General features: G+C 40.2%; 1 protein-coding gene across 2 annotated transcripts in view; it reads left to right on the forward strand.

The window, feature by feature from the left end:
- Nucleotides 1-340: 340 nt before the first annotated feature.
- Nucleotides 341-15,181, forward strand: part of cyfip1 (cytoplasmic FMR1 interacting protein 1) — a 115,241-nt gene continuing 100,400 nt past the window's right edge. Inside the window, exon 1 of one of the 2 annotated variants that reach the window (XM_061977562.2) lies at nucleotides 341-538. The gene's annotated coding sequence lies outside the window, so the exon portion shown is untranslated. The remainder of the gene's footprint in view (nucleotides 539-15,181) is intronic. The other variant, XM_061977561.2, reaches the window with a different exon arrangement.

Consider the following 15,181-nt stretch of genomic DNA (forward strand, 5'->3'; position numbering starts at 1 on the left):
GGCGCTAAATTTCGGGAGTCTCCCGGAAAATTCGGGAGGGTTGGCAAGTATGACATTAGGCATAATAATGTGTTAATTCCACGACTGTATATATCGGTATCGGTAATTAAAGAGTTGGACAATATCGGATATCGGCAAAAGAGATCCCTAATAAAATGTAAAGTTTTTGAAAAGGAAAAACGTCAAAATGGCCCCTCCATGTCTTGATTTTTCAGTGTGTGGCCCCCAATGGAAAAAGTTTGGACACCCTTGAAGAAAATGAAGAAATAAAGAGACTTAAGTGGAGTAATAATGATTTTAATGAGCCTCCGTAGGCCGCCTCTTCCGCCCGGTTTCCTGTTCCAGTCCAGTTCCTGCTCCAGCCCGGACAGGAAGTCCTGCTCCGCCCATCCGAATCACACCCAGCCAGGAAAAGACGGCACAAGGCGGCGAAAAACGCCAAAGTCAAACTTGGTCGGAATCCTCAGCGGCCTTCTGGATGTTGCTTTAGTCCGCTTAGTCGCCTCTTCTTGCCCGCGCCACCAGCCGTCACCGGCGGGTAAGTTTGCACCGAACTTTATGCTAACTTTGGGTGTAGCCTTCCTAGCATAGCCCGACCGCAAAAACATGGAGGAAGTTCCTTCACAAGTCGACCTGCGAGTCTCCTCGGCGTGTTTGAACCCGGCCGAGGTGACTGGAATGTGGGAGAAAAGTCAAGCTCGGTCGCGGCTCGCAGGGCCGACTTGTGAGACAAAGTGAGGCCGCCGGGGAGGAGCGGGCAGGCGGGGAGGAACAACCGCAGCAACATGGCTCCCATCGTACGCTTCAAAGTGTATTTACGCGACGTATCTGATGAAATATTGTTTTTATGCGTATTAACTAATTATTTATATGTTTAATTGTTGTCTTTATGCGTGTGTACTAATTGTTTCTACGGAAATCAGTTTTACCTGTTGGTGCTGCGTTCAAGGTACTGCCCCTCCCATATCATGTGTTGTGTTTACGTGCCTGCTGAAGGTACTGAAAAATCCACCATATGGTTCCTTTGAATAAATACAAGTTATTTTAGGGTAATAAGTGGTCATTTTGTGTTTTTCTGAAGGAAGGAAGTGAAATAGTGTGAAGACGCTGCGGGTAAAACCACAACTTTAAAAAAAAAGCTGTGGCTGAACCAGCTCTTAGATCTGCTTTTTACACAGCACACCTCACTCACTACGTGTACAGACACTAACTATATTTAACTACAGTCGTGGTCAAAAGTGGACATACACTTGTAAAGAACATAATGTCATGGCTGTCTTGAGTTTCCAATCATTTCTACAACTCTTATTTTTTTGTGATAGAGTGATTGGAGCACATACTTGGTCACAAAAAACATTCATGAAGTTTGCTTCTTTTATGAATTTATTATGGGTCTAATGCAGGGGTCGGCAACCTTTACCAGTCAAAGAGCCATTTGGACCAGTTTCACAAATTATAGAAAACAATGGGAGCCGCAAAAATGTTTGAAATTTTAAATGAAATAACACTGCATACAAAGTTTTTTTGCTTGCTTTGTGCTATGTATAAACCAGGGGTCTCAGACACGCTGCCCACACCTTTTTATGGAATTTCTAAGCTGGTGCGGCACACGGGTTTTAGGTGAATAGCGCTTGTCAGCGTCATGCGTGCCGTGATGGTACAGCATAAAGCGCCCACTACAACCAGCGTGCCTGATCAGCCACATGTTGAATGGGGCTTCCGCTTGCTCACGTAGGTGACAGCAAGGCATACTTGTTCAACAACCACACAGGTTACACTGGCGGTGGCGGTATAAAAAAAACTTTAACACTCTTACTAATAATGCGCCACACTGTGAACCCACACCAAACAAGAATGACAAACATATTTCGGGAGAACATCTGCACCGTAACACAACAGGACAAATACCCAGAATCCCATGCAGCCCTAACTCTTCCGGGCTACATTATACACCACCGCTACCAAACCCCACCACCTCAACCGACGCACAGAGACGGGGGGGGGGGGGGGTTGATGTGTGAGGGAGCAGGGGTGGGGGCGGGGTTTGGTGGTAGCAGGGGTGTATAATGGAGCCCGGAAAAGTCAGGGCTGCATGGGATTCTGGGTATTTGTTCTGTTGTGTTTATGTTGTGTTAAGGTGCAGATGTCCTCCCGAAATGTGTTTGTCATTCTTGTTTGGTTTTGGTTCAAAGTGTGGCGCATTATTAGTAAGAGTCTTAAAGTTGTTTTATATGGCCACCGTCGGTGTAACCTGTGTGGCTGTTGACCAAGTATGCCTTGCTGTCACTTACGTGTGCTAGCAGAAAATGCATATAACAAAAGGCTGGGCTGGCACGCTGACAATACAGATTGTAGAGGGTGCTAAATGCTGTACCGTCACTGCACGCCCTTATTATTATTGCAAGGGTGAAAATCGGAGAATATTAATTACGGGTGGTTTCTGCGAGAGGCACTGAAATCCCGAAGTCTCCCGGGAAAATCAGGGGGCCGGCAAGTATGCAGCTGAGCCGCATCAGAATGATCAAAGAGCCGCATGCGGCTCCGGAGCCGCGGGTTGCCGACCCCTGGGCTAGGGGGTAGTGGGGGGTGTATATTGTAGCGTCCCGGAAGAGTTAGTGCTGCAAGGGGTTCTGGTTATTTGTTCTGTTGTGTTACGGTGCGGATGTTCTCCCGAAATGTGTTTGTCATTCTTGTTTGGTGTGGGTTCACAGTGTGGCACATATTTGTAACATATTTGTAACAGTGTTAAAGTTCTTTATACGGCCAACCTCAGTGTGACCTGTATGGCTGTTGACCAAGTATGCCTTGCATTCACTTGTGTGTGTGAAAAGCCGTAGGTATTATGTGATTGGGCCGGCACGCAAAGGAAGTGCTTCTCCCTATGTCCGTGTACACAGCGACATTTTAAAACGTCATACATTTTACTTTTTTAAACCGATACCGATAATTTCCGTTATTACATTTTAAAGCATTTATCGGCCGATAATATCGGCAGTCCGCTATTATCGGACATCTCTACTCCTCTTGACAAAATTGGTGCAGTTCAGCTAGATTTGTTGGTTTTCTGACATGGACTTGTTTCTTCAGCATTGTCCACACGTTTAAGTCAGGACTTTGGGAAGGCCATTCTAAAACCTTCATTCTAGCCTGATTTAGCCGTTCCTTTACCACTTTTGACGTGCGTTTGGGGTAGAGATGTTTTAAAAAGACGCTTTAAAATGTAATATCGGAAATTATCAGTTTCAAAAAGTAAAATTAATGACTTTTTAAAACGCCGCTGTACGGAGCGGTACATATCCGGTAAAACACAGACGTAGGGCGTACTTGCCAACCCTCCCGATTTTCCCGGGAGACTCCCGAATTTCAGTGCCCGTCCCGTAAATCTCCCGGGGCAACCATTCTCCCGAATTTCTCCCGATTTCCACCCGGACAACAATGTTGAGGGCGTGCCTTAAAGGCACTGCCTTAAGCGTCCTCTACAACCTGTCGCCACGTATGCTTTTCCTCCAAACAAACAGCGTGCCGGCCCAGTCACGTATTATATGCGGCTTTTACACACACATAAGTGAATGCAACCCATACTTGGTCAACAGCCATACAGGTCACACTGAGGGTGGCCGTATAAACAACTTTAACACTGTTACAAATATGTGCCACACTGTGAACCCACACCAAGCAAGAATGACAAACACATTTCGGGAGAACATCCGCACCGTAACACAACAGAACAAATACCCAGAACCCCTTGGAGCACTAACTCTTCCGGGACACTCCCCCCCCCAATTGACCACTAAATAGTAGCACCCGAATAAGTTTTTCAACTTGTTTAAGTCGGGGTCCACGTTAATCAATTTATGGTAATGTTACATTGTTTAATGCATCCAGCGGGGCATCACAACCAAATTAGGCATAATAATGTGTTAATTCCACGACTGCATATATTGGTATCGGTTGATATCGGAATCGGTAATTAAGAGTTGGACAATATCGCAATATCGGATATCGGCAAAAAAGCCATTATCGGACGTCTCTAGTTTGGGGTCATTGTCCTGTTGGAACACCCAACTGTGCCCAAGACCCAATCTCCCGGCTGATGATTTTAGGTTGTCCTGAAGATTTTGGAGGTAATCCTCCTTTTTCATTGTCTCATTTACTCTCTGTAAAGCACCAGATCCATTGGCAGCAATACAGGCCCAGAGCATAATACTACCACCACCATGCTTGACGGTAGGCATTGTATACTTTTGACCCAGCAGATTTGCTCACATTTTCAGTAGACCCATAATAAATTCATAAAAGAAGCAAACTTCATGAATGTTTTTTGTGACCAAGTATGTGCTCCAATCACTCTATCACAAAAAAATAAGAGGTGTAGAAATGATTGGAAACTCAAGACAGCCATGACATTATGTTCTTTACAAGTGTATGTCCACTTTTGACCACTACTGTATATAATATAGTAACTATAAATGGATTATTGCATGAATTTGGTTGAAAGTGAACAACTTAAATGGTTAACATTAAAGCTCCCAAGGACCCCAGGGGTCTGTGTGTGTGTGTGTGTGTGTGTGTGTGTGTGTGTGTGTGTGTGTGTGTGTGTGTGTGTGTGTGTGTGTGTGTGTGTGTGTGTGTGTGTGTGTGTGTGTGTGTGTGTGTGTGTGTGTGTGTGTGTGTGTGTGAATATGCATGTATGTATGTATGTGTATAAGGTAAGGGTGTAACGGTACACAAAAATTTTAGTTCAGTATGTACCTCGGTTTAGAGGTCACGGTTCGGTTCATTTTCGGTACAGTAAGAAAACAACAAAATATACATTTTATGGTTATTTATTTACCAACATTTGTAAACAATGGCTTTATCCTTTTTAACATTGCTTTAAAATAGCTGTGTGTGTGATGGATGTGAGCCACAACTAGGCTGATCAGTGCAACAGCTGAATGCTAAGCATAGCAATAACATACATATACACACAGGGTCCATTGCCAGGGTTCATGCGGTCAACATTTATAAAATAAAAACTAAATAAGATAAGGCTCAGAATTGGTTCCTTAACAAAACCTTTCTACATATAAAGTGCAACATTTCCACATATAAAGTGCAACATTAAACTGATTGAAGTTGTTGCTCAGATTAAATAAAATGACAAAATTGTCTTCTATATCTAAAAAGTGCAACAAACAGTTTCAAGTCAACTCTGCCTCAGATTAACTTTTCTTTCCCCCCAGCCTTTAACCCTGGTGACTTTCACTCAATTTTCATGTTTTTTGCCAGAAAAATCAGTTTATCCACATTGTCTGCAGAAAGAGCAGACCTGCTTGCAGTTACAATGTCTCCAGCTGTGGAAAATAGCCTTTCAGTGGGCACGGATGTAGCAGGTATGGCCAGGTAGTGCCTGACTAACTTGGCAGTAAGAGGATATATGGGCTCATTGTTCTTCCACCATAGAAGTGGCTCAAAATCTAGTTTTTAATGCAATATGGTCTTAAATCTGCTGCTATAAAAACATTTGTTATTGCTTTAGCCCTGCCTGACTCGCCGAGGAGAGGCTGCTTGAATGCGGTGTTTGCACGACGCTCGTCTTTCTCTTCGTTGAAGTGATGTTATCCATTGTTGTATCGCACCGCGAAGCCGAAGTGTTTCCAAATGGGAGATCTTAACGAGGCAGGAGGGTCTTCCAGCTCTGGCTTTTGCATGTTGTAGTAGCCCGGTCGCTGCTAGCATGCCGTGTGTTGTGCCTCAGTGTGCATTGTTTACACAACGTGCGTGCGCTACTTAATATGTCCGTGTGGAAACTCGTTTGGGACACCTCCGAACCGAACCCCCCGTACCGAAACGGTTCAATACAAATACACGTACCATTACACCCTGAATGTGTATTAGGGCTGCAACTAACGATTCATTTGATAATCGATTAATCTGTCGATTATTACTCCGATTAATCGATGAATAATCGGATAAAAGAGACAAACTACATTTCTATCCTTTCCAGTATTTTTTTTGAAAAAAAACAGCATAATGGCACCATACTTATTTTGATTATTGTTTCTCAGCTGTTTGTACATGTTGCAGTTTATAAATAAAGGTTTATTAAAAAATAAAATAAAAATAATAATAATAATTGCCTCTGCGCATGCGCATAGCATAGATCCAACGAATCAATGACTAAATTAATCGGCAACTATTTCTATAATCTATTTTAATCGATTTAATCAATTAGTTGTTGCAGCCCTAATGTGTGTGTGTGTGTGTGTGTGTGTGTGTGTGTGTGTGTGTGTGTGTGTGTGTGTGTGTGTGTGTGTGTGTGTGTGTGTGTGTGTGTGTGTGTGTGTGTGTGTGTGTGTGTGTGTGTGGGCGCGCGTGCGTGTGTGCGTGCGTGTATATATATATATATATATATATATATATATATATATATATATATATATATATATATATATATATATATATATATATATATATATATATATATTAGGGATGTCCCGATCCGATATTTGGATCGGATCGGCTGCCGATATTTGCCAAAAATTGCGTATCAGCAAGGCATGGGAAAATGCCGATCCAGATCCAGTTAAAAAAAACAACTCTGGTCCGTGTTTTCCAACGCACCGATTTAAATAATACATTCCACTTTTCTGCTGCTCCCTAATTTCCGTTCCGCATTTTCCAGCACACCTTCAACACGTCCACAGGTCTGTGAATTCTCACGCAGTTGCTTTTAGCTGCTGGCATTACACGACAGGCTCTTCTCACTCTTTCCTGTGTCTCCCTCTCACAGACAGCAAGCGCACCTTCTTACACACGTCACATACTATCACGTCATACGTCACATATTGTCACGACACACGTCACATACGTATACGCCCTCTCCCAGCAGAGAGGTAGCAGCATGGCTAACGTTAGCTGTGATGCTAGCGCAGCCGTGCGAGCAACGCTCCCTCTAAGGTGCTCGCCTGTGCAATTGCGCACTGTTTAAGCGTCCTCTGCGCATAGCAAATCTATGCCACGCACAAAATCAAATAAAAAAATAAGCGCATAACTATTTTCGACACACCGACACGACAGAGAAAACAGTTTTCGTCATCATTGTTCAAATATTGTAACGTCTGTCGAGACGCTTATTTCCATTCGGTGCCACACGTCCACACCATCAAAATGCCGAGGCAAAAATTTCCACATCAACACCGTATGAATAAATTAGTGATTTTTTTTTGTTATGATTTCCTTCTCTGCATGAAAGTTTAAAAGTAGCATATATTAATGCAGTATGAAGAAGAATGTTTTAATGTAGACATGCAAGCCTTGAAAGAAAATTTTGAAAATCAAGACTACATTTCCTGCAAATGGGTGCATTTCTACCCTATATTTTAACTTTAGATTTATTCTCATATCAAACCCTTTGGCTGTCTTTTTGACACTTACATCCGGCGCCCCCCTCCACACCCTGGATTATAAATAATGTAAATAATTCAATGTGATTATCTTGTGTGATGACTGTATTATGATGATAGTATATATCTGATAGTATATATCTGTATCATGAATCAATTTAAGTGGAACCCGACTTAAACAAGTTGAAAAACTTATTGGGGTGTTACCATTTAGTGGTCAATTGTACGGAATATGTACTTCACTGTGCAACCTACTAATAAAAGTCTCAATCAATCAATCAAAACACATAGAATCATCATACTGCTGTGATTATATGCATCAAGTGTTCATTCAAGGCTAAGGCAAAATATCGAGATATAAATTGTGTATCGCAATATGGCCTTAAAATATCGCAATATTAAAAAAAGGCCATATCGCCCAGCCCTAGGTCAATGATGCCATTTCTGTTTGTCATGTATAATTTTGTCTATTTTGTGTTTATCCTTGAATAAACAGGTCAGTTTCTTGTTACCAACCATTGTGTATTATTCAAACTCCCCTAATTCAGCTGGCTAGTTGTTATCAAGAGTACTAAAACCCCTTTCAACATGATTCTGACAACTAAGTAGGCTAAATAACTTTAAACTTTAATACATGGCTCGGATAGGCCAGTATCGGTCAGTATCGGTATCAGATCGGAAATGCAAAAACAATATCGGTATCGGATCGGAAGTGCAAAAACCTGGATCGGGACATCCCTAATAAATATATATATATATATATATATATATATATATATATATATATATATATATTTACACGTCTGTGTGTGTGTGTGTGTGTGTGTGTGTGTGTGTGTGTGTGTGTGTGTGTGTGTGTGTGTGTGTGTGTGTGTGTGTGATTGGTTGGTTTTCACTTCCTGGTTCCTGTGAGGTCACTTCCTGTTGAGCACACGCTCGTCCGTTTCAACTTAACAATGTGGAGTTTATATCGACGACTTTATGTAAAAACAGCACATTTTTTATGTTCTGTGTGAATAATCAATCTCAGTTGTGTACAATATTATTAACATTATACAATTATTTTGCAAGTGTAGATTGGGGTATGACCATTTTTAGACTTTAATGTATCTTGTTTTTATGTTAGCATCTAGTCGGTCCATACGTTTATCAAAGTGTGTTATTAATTACCATTTTTGGATTATTTTAATGCGAGTTTTAGGCGTCCACGTGGTGATTTAACGAGGCCGCCAAAGTTATGGACTTCATTTCCCTTTATCAGCCACTTTCAATTCCCTTTCGTTGTTGTGTTCATGCTGTGAGAAGACGTGGCCATGGGAATAAAACACAGACTGCTTTTTTTTTTTTTTTTTTTTTTTTTTTTTTTTTCAAACGCTGATTTGGAGTCCTTTCCTTAAAGCAGCTCAGGAAGTTTTGTAACGTCCGTCTGCGCTAAAAGAGCACGTTTTGTGTCACGACTTGCACAATTGATTTGGTCATCTTCCGTATTAGAAGGGTCCAAATGTTTTCCACTGAAAAATGTAAACATACGGGAGCCATTTTGATATTTTTTATTTTCAAAACTAATAAACTATATATCAGTTTCTTTTAGCCTTTAGGGTTCCCTTCAGGTTTGGTCCCGGGGACCCAGAAGGTTCTGTCATAAATATGTTCAAAATAAGTCGTATATGAATTTTTTTTCATTTAACACTTAAATCTTGAGATCAACTTCAGGTCTATCCGTCGATACATCATTTTTTTCTTTAATGTTCTGTTTGTCAAAACCCTGTTTTTTTATGTCAAAAATACACAAAATAAGCAGTATTTTCCCCCATTTTTTTTAAGTGTAATATTTGATGTGAAGTAATTGTAGCCTTAAATAGATCAATAATTCATAACATTGATTTTGATTTATTATTTTTGTAGTAATGACAGTTTTTAAAGAAAAAAATCCAACTAAAATTCTCAGGGATCCAAAAGGGTCCCACTCATAAGTGTTACATATATTTCATACATTTTTTTTTTTAACTTTCAACACATACATCTCTACATCAACTTCAGGTCTATCTGTCCATATATGATATTTTGTGTTTTATGCTCTTTTATGGCAAAAACACAAAATATGCAATATTTCCCCCAAAAAAATATGTCAAAGTGTAATATTTGATGTGAAGTAATTAGTCTTAAATAAATCAATAATTCATAATAACATCATTATTATTTTTTGAGCAATGACATATTTAAAGAAACAATCCAACACATTATTGGGGATCCAAAAAGGCCCCCCTTTAATAAAAGTATTAATTATAAGTCATACATTTTTATATTTTTTTACTTTCAACACTTAAATTTCTAGATCAACTTAAGATCGATTATAAGTAGGGATGTCCGATAATGGCTTTTTTGCCGATATTCCGATATTGTCCAACTCTTAATTACCGATACGGATATATACAGTCGTGGAATTAACACATTATTATGCCTAATTTGGACAACCAGGTCTGGTGAAGATAAGGTCCTTTTTAAAAAAAGTTTTAAAATAAAATAAGATAAATAAATTAAAAACATTTTCTTGAATGAAAAAGAAAGTAAAACAATATAAAAACAGTTACATAGAAACTAGTAATGAATGAAAATGAGTAAAATGAACTGTTAAATGTTAGTACGATTAATAAATGATAAATGGGTTATACTTGTATAGCGCTTTTCTACCTTCAAGGTACTCAAAGCGCTTTGACACTACTTCCACATTTACCCATTCACACACACATTCACACACTGATGGAGGGAGCTGCCATGCAAGGCGCTAACCAGCACCCATCAGGAGCAAGGGTGAAGTGTCTTGCTCAGGACACAACGGACATGACGAGGTTGGTACTAGGTGGGGATTGAACCAGGGACCCTCGGGTCGCGCACGGCCACTCTTCCACTGCGCCACGCTTGCAGACTGTATTGATATATAATGTAGGAACCACAATATTAATAACAGAAAGAAACAACCCTTTTGCGTGAATGAGTGTAAATGGGGGAGGGAGGCTTTTTGGGTTGGTGCACTAATTGTAAGTGTATCTTGTGGTTTTTATGTTGATTTAATATTATATAAAAAAATACCGATAATAATAAAAAACAATACCGATAATTTCCGATATTACATTTTAAAGCATTTATCGGCCGATAATATCGGACATCTCTAATTATAAGCTTTTATTTTTGTATGTTTTTAAGTTAGTTTTATGCCCTTTTTGACTAAGAAAACTTAGTTTTTTTTGTGGTAAACACACAAAATATGCAATCTTTTTCCCCAAAAATATTTCAAAGTGTAATATTTGATGTGAAGTAATTGGAGCCTTAAAGGCCTACTGAAACCCACTACTACCGACCACGCAGTCTGATAGTTTATATATCAATGATGAAATCTTAAAGGGGAACATTATCACCAGACCTATGTAAGCGTCAATATATACCTTGATGTTGCAGAAAAAAGACCATATATTTTTTTTAACCGATTTCCGAACTCTAAATGGGTGAATTTTGGCGAATTAAACGCCTTTCTAATATTCGACATCGGGAAGCAATCCGCCATTTTCTCAAACACAGAGTCAAATCAGCTCTGTTATTTTCCGTTTTTTCGACTGTTTTCCGTACCTTGGAGACATCATGCCTCGTCGGTGTGTTGTCGGAGGGTGTAACAACACGAACAGGGACGGAGTCAAGTTGCACCAGTGGCCCAAAGATGCGAAAGTGGCAAGAAATTGGACGTTTGTTCCGCACACTTTACCGACGAAAGCTATGCTACGACAGAGATGGCAAGAATGTGTGGATATCCTGCGACACTCAAAGCAGATGCATTTCCAACGATAAAGTCAAAGAAATCTGCCGCCAGACCCCCATTGAATCTGCCGGAGTGTGTGAGCAATTCAGGGACAAAGGACCTCGCTAGCACGGCAAGCAATGGCGGCAGTTTGTTCCCGCAGACGAGCGAGCTAAACCCCCTGGATGTTTTGGCTCACACCGAAGATGATCAGGAGAAGAATATCGCCCCTAGCTTCCCTGGCCTGCTGACATGAGGGTATGTCTACAGAATATATTAATTGATGAAAATTGGGCTGTCTGCACTCTCAAAGTGCATGTTGTTGCCAAATGTATTTCATATGCTGTAAACCTAGTTCATAGTTGTTAGTTTCCTTTAATGCCAAACAAACACATACCAATCATTGGTTAGAAGGCAATCGCCGAATTCGTCCTCGCTTTCTCCCGTGTCGCTGGCTGTCGTGTCGTTTTCGTCGGTTTCGCTTGCATACGGTTCAAACCGATATGGCTCAATAGCTTCAGTTTCTTCTTCAATTTCGTTTTCGCTACCTGCCTCCACACTCCAACCATCCGTTTCAATACATTCGTAATCTGTTGAATTGCTTAAGCCGCTGAAATCCGAGTCTGAATCCGAGCTAATGTCGCTATAGCTTGCTGTTCTTTCCGCCATGTTTGTTTGTGTTGGCTTCACTATGTGACGTCACAGGAAAATGGATGGGTGTATATAACGATGGTTAAAATCAGGCACTTTGAAGCTTTATTTAGGGATATTGCGTGATGGGTAAAATTTTGAAAAAAACTTCGAAAAATATAATAAGCCACTGGGAACTGATTTTTCATGGTTTTAACCATTCTGAAATTGTGATAATGTTCCCCTTTAACATTGCAACACATGCCAATACGGCCGGGTTAGCTTACTAAAGTGCAATTTTAAATTTCGCGCGAAATATCCTGCTGAAAACGTCTCGGTATGATGACGTCTGCGCGTGACGTCACGGATTGTAGAGGACATTTTGGGACACCATGGTGGCCAGCTATTAAGTCGTCTGTTTTCATCGCAAAATTCCACAGTATTCTGGACATCTGTGTTGGTGAATCTTTTACAATTTGTTCAATGAACAATGGAGACAGCAAAGAACAAAGCTGTAGGTGGGAAGCGGTGTATTGCGGCAGGTGTTGTGCCGGATAACACAGCCGGTGTTTCATTGTTTACATTCCCGAAAGATGACAGTCAAGCTTTACCATTGGCCTGTGGAGAACTGGGACAACAGAGACTCTTACCAGGAGGACTTTGAGTTGGATGCGCAGACGCGATACCGTGACTACGCATGCAGCTGCGGCTTCCAAACATTTGATCGCTTGCCCATACGTGTGTGCCGCTATGTGCATGTCACGTACTTGACTTTGGGGACTTTGGGGAAATATATGTGCTGTATGAACTTTGGGGAGGTGAACGGTACTTTGGGCTGTGGGATTGAGTGTGTTGTGCAGGTGTTTGAGTTGTATTGGCGGGTTATATGGACGGGAGCGGGGAGGTGTTTGTTATGCGGGATTAATTTGTGGCATATTAAATATAAGCCTGCTTGTGTTGTGGCTAATAGAGTATATATATGTCTTGTGTTTATTTACTGTTTTAGTCATTCCCAGCTGAATATCAGGTCCCACCCGCCTCTCACAGCATCTTCCCTATCTGAATCGCTCCCACTGCCCTCTAGTCCTTCACTCTCACTTTCCTCATCCACGAATCTTTCATCCTCGCTCAAATTAATGGGGAAATCGTGGCTTTCTCGGTCCGAATCGCTCTCGCTGCTGGTGGCCATGATTGTAAACAATGTGCAGATGTGAGGAGCTCCACAACCTGTGACGTCACGCTACTCGTCTGCTACTTCCGGTACAGGCAAGGCTTTTTTATCAGCGACCAAAAGTTGCGAACTTTATTGTCGATGTTCTCTACTAAATCCTTTCAGCAAAAATATGGCAATATCGCGAAATGATCAAGTGTGACACATAGAATGGACCTGCTATCCCCGTTTAAATAAGAAAATCACATTTCAGTAGGCCTTTAAATAAGTCAATAATTCGTAATTTTAATTCATTATTATTTTTTGACAGTTTTTTATTTTATTTTAATCCCACTACAATATTGGTGATCCAAAAGGGCCCCACTCATAAAAGTATAAAATGTATGTAATACATTTTATATTATTTATTGAATTTCAACACTTTAATATCTAGATCAACTTCAGAATCATCCACTGATTATAAGTTTTTATTATATTAGTTTTTTTTTGTTTTTTTTATGCCCTTTTTGACAAATACAACTTTTTATATGGCAAAAACACAAAATATGTAATATTTTCCCCAAAAATATTTCAAAGTGTAATATTTGATGTGAAGTAATTAGAACCTTGAATATGTCAATAATTCATACTATTGATTTTTATTCTTTTTCTTTTCTTTTTGACAGTTTTTGAAAATATTTTAACCCCACTAAAATATTGGGGATCCAAAAGGGCCCCAGTCATAAAAGTATTAAATGTAAGTCATACATTTGTATTTTTTTTTCCAACATTTAAATCTCTAGATCAACTTTAAATCCATCCATTGATTATACGTTTTTATTTGATTATTATTGTTTTATTTTTTTTGCCCTATTTGACATAGAAACTTTGTTTTTCATATGGCAAACACATAAAATATGCAATATTTAAAAGTGGAATATATTTGAATACTTGAATAGGTCAATAATTCATAACATTGATTTTGATTAATTATTTTTTGAGCAATAACAATTTCTAAGAAAAAAAATCCCGCTAAAATTATCTATCCATCTATCTATCTATCTATCTATTTATCTATCTATCTTTCTATCGCTCATCGCTTATCGCTTATCCGAGGTCGGGTCGCGGGGGCAGCAGCCTAAGCAGGGAAGGCCAGACTTCCCTCTCCCCAGCCACTTCGTCCAGCTCTTCCCGGGGGATCCTGAGGTGTTCCCAGTAAGTCATACATTTTTAATTGTTTTTAAATTTAAACACCTAAATCTCTAGATCAACTTCAAATCTATCCTTTGATTATATGTTTTTATATTATTAGGTTTTGATTCATTATCATTTTTTTGACAGAATTCATTTTTATTTTAATCCCATTAAAATATTGGGGACCCAAATGGGTCCCATTCATAAAAGTATTAAATGTAGGTCATACATTTTTAATATTTTTTAAATTTTAACACTTAAATCTCTAGATCAACTTTAAATCTTTATTTAAATTTTTTATTTTATTAGGTTTTTTTGTTTTATGCCCTTTTTGCCAAAGAAAACATTGCTTTTTGTGGTAAAAACACAACATATGCAATATTTGCCCCCACAATATTTCGAAATGTAATATTTGATGTGAAGTAATTGGAGTCTTGAATAGATCTTAAATAGTTTTTATTTTTATTTTTAGTGGTGATCCAAAAGGGCCCCACTCATAAAAATATTAAATATCCATCCATCCATCCATCTTCTTCCGCTTATCCGAGGTCGGGTCGCGGGGGCAGCAGCTTAAGCAGGGAAGCCCACACTTTCCTCTCCCCAGCCACTTCGTCCAGCTCCTCCCGGGGGATCCCGAGGCCTTCCCAGGCCAGCCGGGAGAGATAGTCTTCCCAACGTGTCCTGGGTCTTCCCCGTGGCCTCCTACCGGTCGGACGTGCCCGAAACACCTTCCTAGGGAGGCGTTCGGGTGGCATCCTGACCAGATGCCCGAACCACCTCATCTGGCTCCTCTCCATGTGGAGGAGCAGCGGCTTTACTTTGAGCTCCCCCCGGATGGCAGAGCTTCTCACCCTATCTCTAAGGGAGAGCCCCGCCACCCGGCGGAGGAAACTCATTTCGGCTGCTTGTACCCGTGATCTTGTCCTTTCGGTCATAACCCAAAGCTCATGACCATAGGTGAGAATGGGAACGTAGATCGACCGGTAAATTGAGAGCTTTGCCTTCCGGCTCAGCTCCTTCTTCACCACA

The sequence above is a fragment of the Nerophis lumbriciformis genome, linkage group LG18 (assembly GCF_033978685.3).
Source record: "Nerophis lumbriciformis linkage group LG18, RoL_Nlum_v2.1, whole genome shotgun sequence".
NCBI classification, from domain to species: domain Eukaryota; kingdom Metazoa; phylum Chordata; class Actinopteri; order Syngnathiformes; family Syngnathidae; genus Nerophis; species Nerophis lumbriciformis.